We start from the raw sequence: 18137 nt of genomic DNA, 5'->3' as shown, positions 1-18137 counted from the left end.
CAGAACCCTCAGAAATATCTACCAGAGCTCTGGCCAGTTTTGCTCAGCGGTTAGAGCATCAGCCTGCGGTCCAGAGAGACCGGGGTTTGGTTCCCGCTAAGGGTGTGTACCTCAGTTACAGTTTGTCCCTGGCCCTGGTTGGTCATGCAGGTGGCAGCCACTCGATGTGTCCCTTTCAAATTGATCTCTCTCTCTCTCTCTCTCTCTCTCTCTCTCTCTCTCTCTCTCTCCCTGCCACTCTATCTGAACAAAAAATGGAAAAATGTCCTCAGGTGAGGATAAAAAAAATATCTCTATATATCTCTATATATCTCTATCTCTATCTCTATCTCTATCTCTATCTCTATCTCTATCTCTATCTCTATCTCTATCTCTATCTCTATATCTATATCTATATATGTATACCAGAAAGAAAACATCCTCAGATGACACATACATCTATGAGAGTAAATGACTGTAAGTAACTAAGGGTTTTCATTTTGTTTTGTTTTTTGGTCACTTTATAGGGTCAATATTTTTGAGGTATAATATTTCAGTGAATAATATTTACCCTTTTGAGGTGTAGAGTTTTGTGCATTTTGAAAAATGTACATAGCCATGTAATCACCATTAAAATCAAGATCTGGAACATGCCTGTCATCATAAAAACTCCCCTTTGCCTCACTCTCAGTCTCTGTCAACCATTGATTTGTTATTTGTCCCTTATAGTTTTGACTTTTCCAAACTGTTATATAAATGGAACTTTATGCTATGAAACTTTTTCACAGTTTGGCGTTTTTCACTTAGCACAGTGCATTTGAGATCTATCCCTGTCATTGCACTTATCCGTACTTTGTTCTTTTGTATTGCTGATTTGTGATCCACTGCATGTAATTCACACAGTTTGTCTTTCCATTCACCGGCTGATAGACATCTGGCTTATTTTCATTTTGGGAAAGTTAAGAATAAGACTACTTATATACATTTACATGCATTATATACATTTACATACATTTACATGTTCTTGTGTGGACACACCGTTTTATTTCTTTTGAGTACATATCTAGGAGCCGAACTGCTGAGTTGTTTGTTAAATGTATGGTTAACTTTACAAGAAACCCCCAAACTGCCTTCCAAAGTGACTGCATCATCTCTCATTCTGCTGACAGTGTCCAGGAGTCCCAGTGGCTCCTCACCTTCAGCAGCACTTAGTGCTTTCTGGTTCATTTTTTTTTTTTTCCTTGTTCTTGTTCTTGGATTTATTAAGTCATTGTAATAGGTGTAAAGAGGTGCATCATTGTGGCTTTAATTTGCATTTCCCTGATGACTAATTGATGTTGAGTTTATATTCATGTATTTATTTGTCATCTGTATTTAAAGTTTTAAATATTTTTTGGTGAAGTATTCGCTAAAAGCTTATGCCTATTTTTCAATTGGGGTTTTAAAATATTAGTCACTGTGCATTTTTTATAGATTCTGAATACAGGTCCTTTATAAGATCAATGTTTTGCAAATACAAGCAAAAAAAAAAAAAATAGGCTGGAAGAGGCCACCTTGAGAGAAAACAACAAAATAATAATAACTGGTTGGCAATTTATGCCTCAGAACACACAAACAGGTGGGAACCATCAACTGATGGTCCTCTATGAGTCCCTAAGGAAAAGGGATTTGCAGTGTGAAGGAAAGGTCCAATTTCATCCCCTTCCTTACCTGTTATTCAACTTTAAAAGGCTTATCAGTGCAGAGCAGCTTGACATACTTAACTGACGATGATCACAAGGTTGAGCTTTATATGCATGTTAAATGACACTTAGCAACAGCTCTCTTGTCAGCTATTGCTTCAAAGAGATAGCTTTCTCAAACATCATTTTTCTCTGTTGCTTAGCAACACTGCTTATTTTGCTAGCATTGCAAGGTACCTATGATGGATATTGACCTGAAGAGAAACACATCCTTGAACAACAGAGGACACAAAGGAGGGGACTTTTGTTTTCCTAGTTTGGCTCCAAGGCTGGCACTGATCCTTACTGTGAATGATATTAAGATACAAATTAATCATCTTGTTTCACTTTTCATAACATGTTTTGTATGCATTAACACTGATTATTTTGCTCCAGCAGCTGCATGTCAATATTTAAATTTCAAACAGGAAGATGTTCTATTATTGCAAGTATTTTGAAACAGTTTGGCTTTACTGGAGAACTTCTCTTACAACAATCAAAATGTTGGTAAAGAGTGTCATAAAATCGTGAGTGTATGTACACTTAAAAAATTGAACATAGTGCCCTGGCCGGTTTGGCTCAGCGGTTAGAGCATCAGCCTGCGGTCCCGAGAGACCCGGGTTCGGTTCCCGCTAAGGGCATGTACCTTGGTTGCAGTTTGTCCCCGGCCCTGGTTGGTGGTGCGGGTGGCAGCCACTCGATGTGTCCCTTTCACATCGATGTTTCTCTCTCTCTCTCTCTCTCCCTCCTACTCTATCTGAACAAAAAAATGTCCTCGGGTGAGGATAAAAAAAAAAAATTGAACATAGTAACTACTTGAAATGATATAACATACCCAATACTGTTTTGGAAAAACGTAACAGTATGCGCTGCTGGCTATAACTCTGTAGTCATTCTTTCTATCTCCAGGATTTCTTCCTTACTGATGGATCTCCCATTGGAGCAGTTAAAAATACTGGATAATCACCTTTCTAGCTTCCATTGCTATAGGATATGAGAATGTGACTCAGTTCTGGCCACTGGGATCTGAGGCGGAAGTCTGAATCAGTCTCTGGGAAAGAATTTCTTCCTTCATAAAACAAACACAGGAGGAAATCTTCCTCTGCCATGGAACATTATTAATCCATGCCCTTCCAGAGAACATGGCAACCATCTCGTAGCTATAAAATAATAAACCAAAGGTATCAATGAAAAAAAAGTTTAAGTGATGCCAATAGAGTGCAGAGACTTTATTCATGATAAGCCATGAGGGAGCATCTGAAGAGTTGGTGACACCCCAAGTCTAAGTGGGATTGTAGTTTCATAGGCTGAGAAAAAGAAAGAGGTATGAGTCCTGGCAGTAGCAGTTTTCATTGGATCAGTTGGAGATTAGTCTCCTCCTCCTCTTTTTTTTTTTTCTTTCTTTTTTCTTTGACCATATCCCTTGCTGGCTATCATTGATGAAATTCAAGAAGAGTGCTTTTGAGAGCTGTTTTTACATGCATTGGGGTTCTTCTATTAGTTAAGTTTCAAGGGAGAGGGATGGGACAAAAGTAATAAGAGAGGGAGAGATGAGGAGAGGAGAGACTAGGAGGGGAAGAGAAGGGGAGGGGACTGAGGGGAGGGGAGGGGAGGGGAGGGGAGAGACCTCCTCATCCACATCCCTACTCTTATGAGACCGCTAGGTTTCTTGAACCCTCTCGAATCTTATGCTTACGCTTAGCAGAGGAGAAACAAAAACTGCTGAAAATATAAACATAAATCCGTACTCATGTGAATTTGCAGCACAGATTCTCATACTGATGTAATCAAAACCAAGTTGAAAATTTAGAGTTGACTGGAAGTTACTTTGATTATGGCTCTGCTAGAAGAAAAACTAACTGTTCCCTACAGGAAATCACCTTCATTTCAGGATGTAAAAAATTTCCCATGGACCAATGTTAACAGGAATATTGAGTCATCTTTGTCTACTTTGGGTAAATCAAGTGTAGAATTGCATTGAAGTTCAACTTTATGTAGCAAATTCTTCTACTTGACAAATAAGGGTGAATTCCATTCACTTTGAACAGGATTCACAAAATAATCGTTAAAAAATGGAAAAAACAAACAACACTTTTCCAGCAAGGAATATTAGTAATAAAGAGAAAAAAATATATCATGGATTTAACTCTCACATATACACCACACATATGCCATGCAAACTTTATATATTATGGATTTGCCATCTACAAATTGAACTATCTGTTGGCAAACATTCATAAAGTAATTTACTCATCCATGTTGAATGACTTGATAATGCAGTGAAATGCTGTTTTATTATTTGATAAAGATATTTTTTCTGTGGTTTGTTATTTATTATTTACTTTTTAGACAAGTTTTCAATCTTCCCCACTAGTGTAATTGACTCATTTTTTTTTCTATAAAAAGCACAATCTTGAGTGATGTTTTTAGTTTGTGTTGCTTCTTGCAAAATTTGTCCAGTTTATACTGAAAATTAATCATTTGAGTTTTTCCTTATAAGTCAATTATTTATCAAAGTAGTAATTGTGCTTATTTTGAAATGAATAAAAAACCTTCTATTATTTCTAATTACTATAGACAGTTTTATATTAATCGTCTTTTTAGAGACTAGGATAAAAGAATCATTGGTCTAATACAATCCAGGTCTAAAATATTGTCATCTTTATAATATTCTACCTTTACTTTTTCAGCTGTTTGAAAAAAAATCTCACAATCATGGATAAACTCAATTCTTGATTTGTAATACTGTCCTATTTAATATATTGTTCCTTGCATTATTTTTAGTTTGTGTCGGGGCACATGATTACCCAACCATTTTCTCAGGCCTTACTTGCATATAGGTATAATTTTGTGACTAACTTCTGATCAACAGCACATAAGTGAACATAATGTGTGACATTTGAGGTCATGTTCTTTAAATGGGGTTACTTCCTTTCCTGCTATCCCTCCTCCATTATCCCCTGGGAGGTGGAACTGAATATGGTGATGACAAGTCAGTTTTCAGCATGTAGAGGAGGATGACAACCTAGGAGATGGTGAAGCTTTAAAGAGAGAAGGAACCTGGGTCCCAGATGACCTAATGGGGCAGAGCTTTCATACCTCCCTGGACTGCTTGCCAGCTAAAAATTTTACAGAAGAGAGAAAAAAATCCATCCACCTTATTTAAGTTAACTGTATTAGGTCTCAATTAAAACTGCACAGCCAATATCCTAACTAATATACAGTTTGTCTGTTTATGTTATTGTTTTAACTTTTTTTATTTCTATGAACCATGCTTGGGCCATTAATATATTATATGCATTGAGGATATAACCCACACATAACTACAAGAAAAGGATCCAATTTAACAAAATATTACAGGGCAGGCAAGTGAGAAACAATGCACACTCCAGTCATTTTCATGTCATATTAACTAAAAGACACTGTGAAGATTCAAAGTGTACTGGCTTTATTTTTCATGAATAATCTGTACTCATGTAAATCACATATGAAGGGTTTTCATAAAAGGGATAATTAATGTTCTATATTTCAAGTTTGTGAAATATCTGCAAACATGATTTCTACAGTAGTTTTTTGTGTTTAGAAAACTGCCTCTCTCGGCCAAATACTTGACTAATGATCAGGAACTAACAATGAGTCGAGGGCTGCACTTTGAGAAACAGTGGTCTAGGGTTTTCAAGTTGGGTTTCTGCTGATAAATTCTGTTGCGCAAACAATTTACTTTATTCATACTTGAATACTGATGATCAGCAAATGTTGAAGGCAGATGCGACATTTAAAAGCACTGAGCAAACATGTATCTGATAAAGTAAAGAACATGCTGGATAATTTCCTTATAATTTCCCATATTTACTGAAGTAGCAAACAGCCATCTGACAGCCATCTGACAACTAAATGTATGGTGCAGACACTTCAGACAACATTTAAAAATGTAGAATTTGAATGTCTTCAGATAGGATCATATCCCCTCCTTCTGCTATCTGCTTATTTCCTTTCTACACCCAGCTTGGATTCTCCATGATGTATGCTACCACTCTGGAACTTGTTAGAATGTGGCCCTTTGGTCTGTACTATATGCACACACTGTGTGTGAGTGTCGAAGTCTGAGGAATACTGTGAGAGGGAGGGTGGGGGTAGAGAATGACAGCAGAAATCACTTACGTGCCACATCTGCAGCCACCACACTCTGGAGGAAAATGTTTATTTTTCCAGTCATTTTCATGTTTCACACAGAGTTGCAAAAGTTCCAAGCTGCCTCAATACAATGTTTTTGTTGTTTCTTAGTTCTATTCGAATATAGAAAAAGCAGGTTGGTACAATATGAACATAAACCAGACTCTGCAGAGATGAGCACTTTTTAAAAATATTCTTTAGTTCATCTTGATGTCCAGAGAGGCTGGGGAGAACCTGATATTTTGGGGTAACACATTAAGGCAAGAAAGAACGGTGAAAGTTGCAGTAGAATATAACAATACTTTTTTTTTGCGTTGGAAGCCCTGTGATGGGCAAAGCTGGTGTGTATTTGGGACTGCAATTAGTTAGATTTCTAGTTGTATAATCTAAAATGCATGAAACATTCAAGGAATCATTAACAGTATCCATTACCAAGATTATGAAAGAGAAACTGGCCTCATTGAAGTATTTAGAGAACCAGTCTTCTAGCCTTTTGCATAAGATGCAATGGCATGGCCAAAGGATTTACCCAAAGGCACCTATAGGTAAATGGGACTCTATTCTCAATTCCTAATCCTCTCATGAAGCCATTACTTCTCCACTCTTACATAAATATTCTTTTTCCTTTCCAATTTAGGTTATAGTGTATTCTTTAACACTGCTATCATTTAGTAACCCACCCCCGAAAATATATGCATGTGTTCATCCATGACTTTAGCTCTTTGGTTTACACTACTTGTGTTCTCAAATTCTGTCGATAGTTCAACAGTTAATTTTCCATCCACACTCCAGGGTCATAGTTCTGGAACTCCAAAAACATTCATCTCTGTTACAGCTGCATAGTACTCCATTGTGTATATGTACCACTGCTTTTTTATCCATTCGTCTACTGATGGACACCTCTTATCCTTTGAGACAACATGGAGGGACCTGGAAAGTATTATCCTAAGTGAAACAAGCCAAGCAGAAAAATACAAATACTACATGATCTCACTTATATATGGAATATAATGAACATAACAGTCTGAGGAATAGGGTAGACCCAGAAACACGGAAGTAGGGCACAGACTGACAACCCTCAGAAGAGGGGGTGGTGAGGGGTGGGAAGAGATAAACCACAGAACTTATATGCATGTATACATGACCAATGGACATGGACAACAAATCCGGGGACGGGGCAGGGAGATGGGGAGGAGGGGGTCAATGGGGTAAAAAAGGAGAAACATCTGTAACAAAAATAAAATTAAAAAAATATAAATTAATAAATAAAAATAAATAAATAAACAAAAACTTTCATCTCTGCTCTATCATAGTGATTTATGCTCCTAGCTACACTCTGGGCCTCATTACCCCTAACAACTATTTTATCTTTGAAAAGTGAAAAACTGCCTGGCCAGTGTGGCTCACTGGTTGAGTGTCGACCCATGCACCAAGAGGTTGCCGGTTCGATTCCTGGTTAGGGCACATGCCCGCCCACGTTGTGGGCTCAGTCCCCAGTGGGGGGCATGCAGGAGGTGGCCAACTGATGTTCTCTCTCATCAATATTTCTCTCTCTCTCTCCTTCTCCCTTCCTCTCTCTCTAAAATCAGTAAAGAAAAAAAAAAAAAAGAGTGAAAGACTAATCTACTTTTATTCATATAATTCCTTAGTCCACTTTAACCCCAATAATCCTGTGATCTGAACTCCTCTAGTGCCTCTCAATACTTTAGATTCCTTCTCTTCGTTCCATCTAGTCTGGACCACACAGTCCATCACTGCAACAGGTGTGATGCCAATACCCTGAGGGACCCTACCCCTAGCTAACTCCCCACCTGTTAGTCTGCCTTTGTCCTCCTGGACATGGGCTTTCAAACAATACTGGATAAAGATCCCACACCCATCAATACTAGAAATACTGCAAATGAACTGTTTCCATTCAAGCTCAGCTTTGCCTTCAGCGATGCGTGACAATACATTTCTGTGTCCCAAAGAATTTTCTCCTTCCATTTCTTAGAACAAATGTTTCAAATACTCTCATTCTCTGTAGTTCCCTAATTCGATCATATTGCCTCTCCGTTTCCAAAATGAATAGATATTTATTATTTTATATTTATAAAACTATTCTACAAAACAGATATTTGGGCATCTGGTACTTTCTCAGAGGTCCTTCATGCCAGAAAATATGAAGTTTTCATAAAGAAATACTTTTTGAATGTAGATGGGGAGTTGACTATTACAGCACTCATCTGAAATTTCCCCAGAGAAAACTAACCTGTTTGGTCCTTTGGCATAGTGATGTAATTACATCCCTACTTCAGAGAACCATTGGTTCATCAGAGCAGCCCAGTGATCTACCAGGCCAAGTAGCTTGCAGTTAATGTTGCTGTTGTATTAGCTTGCTTTCTATTAATTATTTCTTATATAGTCACTGTGTAAAATGTGAGCCAATTTTCATCTATCACTTTAATAACCATAGTGCATATGCACTCAGAATAAAGGATGACAAAATCAATCATACTCCATTTCCTTGTTTGGGATCTAGTTTTGTGTCAAGAAAGAGAATCTTATTAAGCAATCTTAAATAAAAGTGAATTTCTCTTTTTAGTGGACACAGGTATATCTCAAAGGACTCGGTTGTAAAAAGCGTAGTCAGACATCAGGGGAAGTAAATTCATCTAACAACTCCCTCCAGCGCTTTTTTCTTCCTTGGAGGCTACATGTTATCTCATCTTTGCTTGATGTCTGTATTTGTATCTAAGAAACAAAACGAGAAATATACCAGTATCGTTTGAATAAATTAAAAATAAATGCACAAAACATAGCAGTAGTCATTTTTCAAGAACAAGCAAATAAAGAGATGAACATGTTAAAGATCAGAATGGTGGCGGGAAGACTAAGTTGGAAGACAGGAGATGGAAGAAAACCAAGCAATCAGGCGAGAGAGGGGACTTCCCCCACCTGACCGCAGTGAACTTAATGATACATACCTGATGTCCAAACAAGCAAATGAACACAAGTAGGAAAACAAAGAAGTGCAGGTACGGCTTCCATACTTTGCTATTTTCGAGACATTGATAGAACACAGCATGTTTAGATCTTGCTTTGAAGTTCCCTAGGGTGCATTTATGAGATCTGTTTTCTCCATTCTTTTTCTTTTTCAGATGGAAATATCTCTTCTAAGCCATCTAGGCAACCCAGGTTATTCTTAGCCAACTCCTTTGCCTTTGTCCTTTCTTTTCCTAAGTGATCAGTTCTGTTAAAACACACTAGTAATTACAGGAAATGTAAGGCCTTAGGATTCACTGAAATCTCAAAGAGGAAATGGATCTTCCCAAGGGATATAAGAATTTATTTATGATATCAAACAACAGTGTGACTTCAGTTGACATTTAAGAAATACTTGCAGTATATACAGTGAGTATTTTCTAGTCACAGCCTAGAAAATATGTGGTTCACCTCTATCTGAACGGTTTTTTCCAAAATATGGGTAAATATTTGTATTTTTATTTTTAGGAAAAAAAGAGTTACAAATACTGTAAATGTTTCATTCATTACTGATCCAAAAATCACATTCCATTTTTCTACTCATATCTTTATTATTAATGCTCTGTATCATCTTCTCTTCTTAATGCAAGAATTATGTATTTTACAATATGATTCTGCTACATCCCCAGGTTTATTAAACAAAATGCAAACATAACAAAAGTGGTAATAATTTGAAACCCAAATATATTTCCATCTATTAAAAAATACGTACTGAGCTCTGGCCGGTTCGCTAAGTGGTTAGAGCCTTGGCCCACAGTCCAGAGAGACCCAAGTTTGATTCCCATTCAGGGCACGTACCTCAGTTGCAGTTTTTCCCCCGCCCCGGTTGGGGTCACGTGGGTGGCAGCCACTCAATGTGTCTCTCTTGCATTGATGTTTCTCTCTCTCTCTAAAAAAATAAATAAATACTTATTGAAATCCTACTGTATTTTTTTCACGGAACAGAAAACAGTACAATAAAACTTAGCTTGAGGACTTTTAAAGAAATAAAAATTCATAAAATTGTAATAAGTGTTTCCACTAGTTAATTTTAAATAATTGAAGAGGGAGAACAGCTGAGTCCATTCTCTCCTCCTCAGAGCTCCTTCCCCCGCCATTGATTTGTTTTTATTAGCTGTTGGCACAACTTTATCCTAAGGCTCCTCTTGATGAAATTCTCCTTGTTCAGAGTTTCTTTTCTAAGCAGACAATCAGTTCTCTCTGTTGATCACTTGAGGCCCCTTTGTTGGAGGTTGGCTAGAAAATTCATTCATTCTCACATAAAAGGCTGAATTGTCTCCTTTGAAACACAAGGGCATCTCAAATCACAAAATGCCAGAACTGGTTCCAAAAAATTCATTTACCATTTTTCAGTTCTTCACAGCTGAACATTCCACTGTCTTAAATCTGTTGGATACATTCATTTGACTGTGCTATAACTTGCCAAATTGATTTTTTTTAAATCTTAGTCTCACTAACCTATAATTACACTGAAAATACAGATTTCCTCCCATTTTTAATAAACCACCTGACTCCCTATATCAAAGTCATGTTTTTTATTATCATCTGTGGCCTCTGCTCCTCACATGTATCCTCACATATTCACTAAATCTACCCTGTTCCCAACTCCAGATCTTCTATTATTTCTAACAGGGTTTGTGTTAAAGAGTAAGTGATACTAAGTTGTGGTACATATACACAATGGAGTACTATGCAGATGTAAGAAAGAAAGATCTCTTATCCTTTGAGATGACATGGAGGAACCTGGAAAGTATTATCCTAAGTGAAACAAACCAAGCAGAAAAAGACAAATATCACATGTTCTCACTTATTTGTGGAATATAATGAACATAACAGTCTGAGAATAGAGTAGACCCAGAGACGTGGAAGTAGGGAACAGACTGACAACCCCCAGAAGAAGGGGTGGTAGGGGGAGGGAAGAGATAAACCACAGAACTTATATGCATGTACGCATAACTGATGGACATGGACAACAAATCCTGGGATGGGGTTGGGGGGATGGAGAGGAGGGTATCAATGGGGAAAAAAAGGAGAAATATTTGTAACAAAATAAATTAATAAATTGATTAAGAGTAAAAAAAAAAGAGTAAGTGATACATGGGTAATCCTCAGCACTCTCACAATTGTGATTTTTTTTGCATATTTGCATTATTTAACTATGACTTTCCTCTTCTCTTGTCTCTATGCTATAAAGGGACAGAGACAATGATTTTGATCATTGACTCTCCAGTTTGTAGTACAAATGTCTGGCTCATGGTAGGCATGTAATAAATATATTAATCAAGTAAGTTTATGTAAAATAAACTAAACACAAGGCATCCACCCCCTGTGGTACATTTTTTTGAGAGATGGAGGAAAAGGAAACAGAACAAATACTATTCATTTCACACTAGACTGCCTTCTTCTCTTCCTACTGGAGGGGCGAGTTGAGCGAAGGTTTGCCTTCATCTTGCGAGGTGATAAACTGCTCTGTGAGGTGAGGCAACCCCCCAAAAATGTAAAGTTAGGTTGGCCGGGGCTACATAGGTTTAGCTCTGCTCCTGGCCTCAAGGAAAAATGTAAAAGGGGGTTCAGAGGGTCCTCCACTCCCAGGCATTTATCATCTAAGAAGAGCTCAGAACTTCAGACAGAACCCTTTTCATCCGGTCCCTCGTATCTGCAGGGTTCCTCTGCCCTGGGATGCCATACTAAAAAGAAGACTTCCGAGGCTGGCGCAGCAAGGAGAGAGAGGGGAGGAGGCACACTGGCTCTGAACCTTGATAGTCCATAAATGATACACAGCACATCCATTTACATTTAGTTGTCCAGAGCTAGTCACATGGTCCCAAACCACCTAGAGGAGAGGCTGAGAAATGGAGGCTACTCAGAGAATTTAATTTCATCCAAAAAAGAAATATAGACCTTTGTTAGAATGGAAGAAAGGTGTCAAAATATAGGGGGTGGCAAAAGTAGGTTTATAGTTTATTCTTAGTGGTTATTACTATTTATTTATTTATTATATTATTTATTTGTAATTTTTGTATTTTTTCATAAGAACAACTGTAAACCTACGTTTGTCCACCCATGTGTATAGTGTAGTTAAGCAATGCCTGTTCACCAACTCTTTCCTCTCTAACAATCGGTCCCTAATTAGCTCTGGTTTATGAAAAAAAAGTTAACCAAGTATGTAAACCTCAGGTAAAGTTTTAAAACATTTGACAAATGAACCTTACCTAAAATAAAGATAAAACATAAAAATCATGTGCTTAAAATGTTGTCTTTCAGTGAGAATATCTCACTTAAATAATCATATAAGTACTAGATAATTATGAATCACTAAATAATACTCTCTGTATAAATAGAACATTTTAGGTTGCATGTTATCTAACTGTGCTCTTTGAAAGTTTTTAGTGATAGAGTCAACTAATTTGTCATTTATTTATTTATCAAATATTTCCTTATCAGCTTTTACTATGCACCAGGGATTGTATTCCACACCACGAACAAAATGGATACAAATATACTTCACTTGAAGCATATAGTCAATGAGAAAACAAGCAAAACTACAAACCCCAGTTAACATTACTACGTAACAAATTGCTCCAAAACATGGTGTGTACAACAACAATTTCATTATGCTGGCAGATTGGATGAGCTAAGAAATTGAAAAGAGTGCAGGTGGGACATTTAGTCTCTGCTGCACAACTAAATCTATCTGAAGAAGCCCTTTAGCCTGGATTTCACTCAGTGCTCCGTGTTGCCATCATAGCCGTCTTTACTACGTTTGGTGATGGATGCTAACTTTGGCTGGATCTTCTGCTCTGCTTTAGGTTAGAACAAGCAAATGTGAGTTCACTCCTTGGTCCCTTCCAGGGGGCTAGCTCTGGCTTCCTCAGAGCATGGCACCTAGGTTCCAAAAGTGACAGGAGTCTCAAGAGACAGAAAAAGAACCTATTAGCTTCTTAAGGCTGGGACCAAGAAATTGTCAGAACGTAACTTCTGCTGAAAGTAACTAGCGATGAGAGGAATGACAAAGAATTTGGGGCTATGCTATCAAGGAACCACAACATATGAAAATAATAATAATAATCACGCCTGCTGATGTATTTAGAAAGAGGAAAAAATGCAGGAGGGATTGCTTGATAAAGTCACTATGTGAAGGCCACTATTAAGAGGTAGTCTGTCAGTTGTGTGATGGTTAATTTAGTGTCAACTTTACTGAGCCATTTTTTGTTTAGACAGAGTGGGAGGGAGAGAGAGGAAGAGAGAAAGAGAGAGAAACAACAACGTGAAAGGGACACATCGAGTGGCTGCCACCTGCACGACCAACCAGGGCCGGGGACAAACTGCAACCGAGGTACGTGCCCTTAGCGGGAACGGAACCCGGGTCTCTCTGGACCACAGGCCGACGCTCTAACCGCTGAGCCAAATCGGCCAGGCAAGCACAGAGTTTTTATAGTCCAGAAAAGACTGTATAAATACTCCTTTGAGAAACAATTAAAATTAATTTATAATATATTGTTCACCACAAACAGCAATAAAATTCTAAGGATTTGATCCTCAGATTCATTGTTGCCCTATTTAAGGCAATTGTTGATAGGTAAGGATTTATTATTGTCATTTTGTTGTTCTCTCAGTTTTGTAGTTCCTTTGTTTCTTTATTCCTCTCTTGCTATCCTTTTTGTGATTCGATGATTTTTCTGCAGTAGTATGCTTTGATTTCTTTCCCCTTATAGTTTGTGTATCAGCTACAGCTTTTTATTTTGTTTCCCATGAGTGTTATATAAAACATCTTGTAGTTAGAACACACTATTTTAAGATAACATCTGAACTTTGATCATATACAAAAACTATACTCTTATTTCTCCTCACATACATACTTTGTTATTGATGTCACAATTTACATATTTTATATTGTCTATTCTTTAAAAGTTATTGTACTCATGATAATTAAATATACTTTTGTTTTTTAATTTTTATAATATAGTTGAAATTTATTTATGCAGCATCATTACAGTATTAGAGTATTCTAATACACTATTGGCTGTTTCTCTGGAAAGTCCTGAATTATGCAAGTTGAAATCCCCAGAATAAAAGTGGTTGGTTATTCCTGTGTAATAGAGAGAACACAGTAACATTTCAGGAAAAGGCTATAACATAAGTAAAGGTAAAAAGAAAAAAGTTTCCAAGAGTGATGAACTGGAAGGAGGCCAGTGTGACTGAAATTTGGTGGGTGAAGGAGAAAGTGAACCAAGGTCCGAGAAGCCATGCAGATGATAAGGCATAATAAGAAATTTTAATAGCTGTCATTAGACAGTGTTTTAGCTGATCAATAACTTATAGAGGGTGTTAAAAATAACTAAGTGAAGGTAAAGTTAGTTATGGAGGATACCAAAGTACAATTATAGATAAGATTAGTGGCAAAGAGAAGGAAGGAAAGAGGCAGTAAGGATCTGACATTTAATCTTCCCAGCATTTTATACCGGCGTCCACTTCTGTTCTCTCACTTTATGTGGAAGCTGTTTGCTTTTACAGTTATCAGTTCTTAGAAATTCCTAAGGATTTTCAGTTTGAGGTCTCCCAATGGAACGAACATCCATTAGTCAGTAGAAAGTGATGTATTTCTTTTTATTTGGGAACAATGAATCTGAGGATCAAATCCTTAGAATTTTATTGCTGTTTGTTGTGAACAATATATTATAAATTAATTTTAATTGTTTCTCAAAGGAGTATTTATACACAGTCTTTTCTGGACTATAAAAACTCCCTGCTTGCCCTGGCTGGTTTGACTCAGCGGTTAGAGTGTCGGCCTGCGGTACAGAGAGACCCGGGTTCGGTTCCCGCTAAGGGCGCGTACCTTGGTTGCAGTTTGTCCCCAGCCCTGGTTGGTCGTGTGGGTGGCAGCCACTCGATGTGTCCCATTCACGTCAATGTTTCTCTCTCTTTCTCTCTTTCTCTCCCTCCCTCCCACTCTATCTAAACAAAAAATGGAAAAATGTCCTCGGGTGAGAATAAAAAGAAAAACAAAAAAACTCCATGCTTCTGATCATGCAAAGAGTAGTATAATCAGTCTGTACCTGTTGCTGTCTTATAAATACCTGTAGTTATTGGTCTTAGCCACTTGTAATAGAGAAAAATCTAAGAATGGGAAAAATATTTCCAAACAGAGGACAGTCTATTAATACTGTACAACGAAATAATGTGTGGGTTCCAGGGGCTAGATGTTTTATTTTATTTTATTAAATTTATTGAGGTGATACTGGTTAATAGGGTCATATAGGTTTCAAGTGTATATTGCTCTGATACATGATCTGTATATTACACTGTGTACCCACCATCTAAAGTCAAATCATCTTCTATCACCATACATTTGGCCCCCTTTACCCTTTAGTACTAGAAGCTAGATGTTACCAAGAACAGGGATAATGGCAATAATTTAGGTTATGGAAGTTTAAGGGTTTCTGAGACCTTTGCTAATTCTGGTTATAGAATTTTATGATTTCTGTTCGCTTTTTTCCCCTGAGAGTTATGTATGACAAGGACAATGTCATTCCTGAGTAAGAGGGAAAGATTTAGAAATTTATTTTAATAACAGTATTTGTGAACTGTATACCCTGTGAATGGACATCACAAAGTGGTGAAATATCATCTGTAACACAAGGGTCTGGGCAAATAACTTGGAGGATTTGGAAACTGTAGTCAGATAGTGATATTATTTTAATTGTAGCACAGTTTCTCATTTTGAGAAGCTCTAGGGTGTACTCATATGCAGAGCAGAGGCTAAGGTAGACGAGACACAAAGCATTGGCATTAAGGGTGCAAAGAAACGGAAAGGTCCAAGGATCAGATGGCTAAGCTAGAGGATCTGTTTGGTCATCTGGATCTTTTTTCTTCCTCTTCCTCCTCCTCCTCCTCCTCCTCCTCCTCCTCCTCCTCCTCCTCCTCCTCCTCCTCTTCTTCCTCCTCCTCCTTCTCCTCCTCTTCTTCTTCGTGATTGATTTAATATTTGTAAATAAAGTGCTGTATATTTGAAAGTGTTATTTTTCAGACTGTCCTTTTTGTTATATTATCAAGTACCTCTTTTGGGTGGGGAACTTTGAAATAGAAATTTAATGTAACATTCACAATGGGTGTATGGTATGAACATCATAAATCTAATCATAGGAGGATAATTGGAATAGATGTCAGCCACTTTTAGTTAAGCTGACTCACATAGACTAATGTTTAGAAAAAGAGAATTCCTTGTAGTATAACAGCAAAAGCAGACACTTTTTGGTATTCTTCAGTATGTTTTACATTTTATTGTATTGAAAAGCATCTATATTCTGGATACATTCTAGTTTGAATTTGGAGGAGTTAGGCAATATTCCTAGCCAATCACTGTGAGGTGAGCCTCTAAAGATATAGGGAAGCTTTGCTCCTTTTAAATTTAAAGGTACCCTCTGGCTCATGTGCTTGAGGGGGTTTCTGAGAGGCTTTTATTTGCAAATAAAAATTTTTGCAAGCAAAGCCTTTGTTCCCATGAATACATTCTACATATTAATCTAATTAATGTCTCAATCGGTGCTGTGGTTGCCTAGACTTGTACTGACTAATCAGGGTCATGGTCATATCTTCAGTTTGAAGCAAACAAATAATAGCTCTCCTGCATGTGCATGCATGTGCCCCATGCTCTTTCTCTGTCTCCTTCTCTTCTCATAGTCCTTTCCAACTTTGAAGCCCGAGAGGTTAGGACAAACCTCTAATGATCTCTAAGGGCAGACTCTTTCCGGGGCAAAGACCAGAAACTTTTATTTCAGGTCAGTCCCCATGCGGCTCCCTTTAAAGTTCATCTGAATTAACATTCAGTGATATTTTTGTCAGCTGTGACTGCAAGCAACTTCATTACAGTGGAATAGTAATGCAAATAACTCTGCATCGCTCCATTAAATGCCACATTGTTCTATAATGGAAGTGACATTTCATTATGTCTCAAACATCGAATGCATCATGGCTCTCACTGCCAGTTTCACTTTAGGCACATTAATATTTGTGGCAGATGTGATAACTCTGGGAAGAATAAAGAGGATAAGGATGACTGATAGCAGCATAATAGTTACCAGACACGCTTATGAGGCCCAACAAAAATGAACCATGAATTGAGTGTATAATTATCAGTGACCTTATGTACCCATAGAGCCCGTGAATCTATTAGACTGGCATCCAGAAACACATATATCCTGATTCCTTTAATTACTTGAACACTGCAAGTGAGTTATCTTTTGTGATATACTTTGAGGTTCCTTGGGTACTTAAAAAATATCATTTGCCTAGCAAAATACAAATGTCCTCATTGACAAATGTTGTTGGATTTTAAAACAGAATTGTAGAAACAGAATATTTGAAACCAAATGAAAAATTTAAGAGACACTATAAACTCCTAGAAAGGTGCAAAAACAAGATGATAAACAAAAGAAAGCTTCAGGAATGTTGCCATCCAGAAGGGTGGGAAAATAATATAGTTTTGCTATTGCATTCAGTAAGGAAAGTTGGACTTAATCATCCCTAATTCTAATAATCAGTGAAATACCTATCATATAAACAAGCAAAGTTTAAGAAGAAACTTCTCCAAGACCCATAGTAAGCCTAGTAAATAGACAACAAACATGGATATTTATTGAGAGAAGAAACAGATCATAACTAGATTTTGATCCATAAATTACATGCAGCAATGAAAATAATCCTGTAATTCTGTCTAATTAGAGTGAACACTAGGATTCTGCCCCTTGCTCTATTGGCTAATTGCAAATCTGTAGTCTAATTTCAAGAGAAGGAGAAGGGGTTTTAGATATGGTTTTGTATTCCACTATATGAGAGGGTTATTTATCAGGGAAGAAACAGTTCAAATAAAAGGGTCTCAGGAGGTAGAGAGACCTCAAACTAGCCAAGTACTTAGCAGCTGGGAGACTGTGATACCAGGAGACAGAGTAAAGGAATGCTTCTCCCTGGAGCTGCAAGGCGACACTGTTGGGTCGGCCAGGATGGAATAGAGCCCTCAGAAACTGAAGACCTAGCCGTGCGTCACTGAACTGTAACATGAATTCATGGGAGTTCACAGGCTCAAGAACTTTATTTTTAATTCTCATCCGAGGATATTTTTCCATTGATTTTCAGAAAGAATGGGAGAGAGGGAGGGAATGAGTGAAAGAGAGAGAGAGAAAAACATCGATGTGACAAAGACACACCGATTGGTTGCCTCTTGCACGACCCCAACCAGGGCCG

Source organism: Molossus molossus, unplaced genomic scaffold (genome assembly GCF_014108415.1).
Source record: "Molossus molossus isolate mMolMol1 unplaced genomic scaffold, mMolMol1.p scaffold_m16_p_10, whole genome shotgun sequence".
NCBI classification, from domain to species: domain Eukaryota; kingdom Metazoa; phylum Chordata; class Mammalia; order Chiroptera; family Molossidae; genus Molossus; species Molossus molossus.
This window is presented reverse-complemented; position numbering follows the sequence as displayed.